Here is a 1863-nt window from a genome sequence, read left to right as displayed (position 1 = left end):
GAAAAGAAAAGGGTGGATCTTGGAAACATCACACTCAGTGGAAGAAGCCAGACACACAAGGTCACATACTGTATGACTCCAGTTCTAGAAACCGTCCAGAACAGGCCAATCCATAGGGATAGATAGTAGAGTATGGGCTAGAGGGGAGGGAAGGAAGACGGGGAGGGACTGCTTAACGTGGCATAGTTTCTGTTTGGGGTGAAGAAATCGGACAGAGATGGTGGTTGCACACAACATGGTGAATATGCTTGATACCACTGAATTGATACCACTGAATTGGACTTTTTTTTTTTTTTTTAGATGGAGTCTCGCTCTGTCATCCAGGCTGGAGTGCAGTGGTGCAAACTCAACTCACTGCAACCTCCGCCTCCCGGGTTCAAGTGATTCTCCTGCCTCAGCTTCTCGAGTAGCTGGTATTATAGGTGTGCACCATCACGCCCAGCTGATTTTTGTATTTTTAATACAAACGGGATTTCACTTCTTTGGCCAGGCTGGTCTCGAACTCCTGACCTCAGGTGATCCACCCTCCTTGGCCTCCCAAAATGTTGGAATTACAGGCGTGAGCCACCGCACCCGGCCATTTGTACACTTGTTTTTGAGATGGAGTCTTGCTCTGTCGCCAGGCTGGAGTGCAGTGGTGTGACTTGGCTCACTGCAACCTCTGGCCCCTGGGTTCAAGTGATTCTCCTGCCTCAGCCTCCCGAGTAGCTGGGACTACGGGCGTGTGCCACCACACCCGGCTAATTTTTATTTTTAGTAGAGATGGGGTTTCACCATGTTGGCCAGAATAGTCTTGATCTCCTGACCTCAGGTGATCTGCCCGTCTCGGCCTCCCAAAGTGCTGGGATTACAGGTGTGAGCCACCACACTTGGCCTGTACACTTTTAAATGATTAAAACGGTAATTTTTATGTTCCATATTCCCTTTTCTTTTCTTTCTTTCCTTTTTTTTTTTGAGATGGAGTGTCGCTCTTGTTGCCCAGGCTGGAGTGCAATGGCGTGATCTTGGCTCACCGCAATCTCCACCTCCTGGGTTCAAGTGATTCTCCTGCCTCAGCCTCCCAAGTAACTGGGATTACAGGCATGCACCATCATGCCTGGCTAATTTTATATTTTTAGTAGAGATGGGGTTTCTCCATGTTGGTCAGACTGGTCTCAAACTCCCGACCTCAAGTGATCCTCCCACCTCGGCCTCCCAAAGTGCTGGGATTACAGGCGTCAGCCACCGTATTTGGCCTACATATTTCTTTTATCACAATGAATGTTTTAGGTTATATGCATGTCTGAGGACATGTAGCAAGCACACAGTTTGTGTCTATGGGGAGAGAATAGGATGGGAGGGAGAATGAACTGTGTGTTGGGGAGGAATAAAATAAGAAAACCAAGAAGCACAGTGCAGAAGCAGCTGTGGTGAACTGTGAGCTGGAGGACCCAGTTTTCCAAGTCTGACATCTGAAAGCAAAGCCAATCAGATCAAATTGTTTCCAGGCTTGGAGCTCTCCCCAGCCTTGGCGGGGTCCCCTGCCCACTCCACCGCAGCCAGCCCTGTTGCAGGCTCTTGACTGGCGAGGACCAGGTCATGCTTTCAGCTCCAGATCAGACCAGGCTCCATGCCAGCCCTCAGGGGAGCTCTGTGGAGTGCAGCAGCCGCTGGAGGGCGTGACCCCCAGCCCAGTGCATACCTGGCCTGAGGTCAGCCCCGTGCGTGTTTCCAGGTCACATGAGATGCTAACGGGAAGGCTTTCATTCAGTTTTGTTTAGCAAGCAGTATATATATGTGTGTGTGTGTGTGTGTGTGTGTGTGTGTGTATGTGTATATATATATATTTTTTTTTTTTGAGACAGCATTTTGCTCTTGTTGCCC

The sequence above is a fragment of the Mandrillus leucophaeus genome, unplaced genomic scaffold (genome assembly GCF_000951045.1).
Source record: "Mandrillus leucophaeus isolate KB7577 unplaced genomic scaffold, Mleu.le_1.0 Scaffold1, whole genome shotgun sequence".
NCBI lineage: Eukaryota > Metazoa > Chordata > Mammalia > Primates > Cercopithecidae > Mandrillus > Mandrillus leucophaeus.
This window is presented reverse-complemented; position numbering follows the sequence as displayed.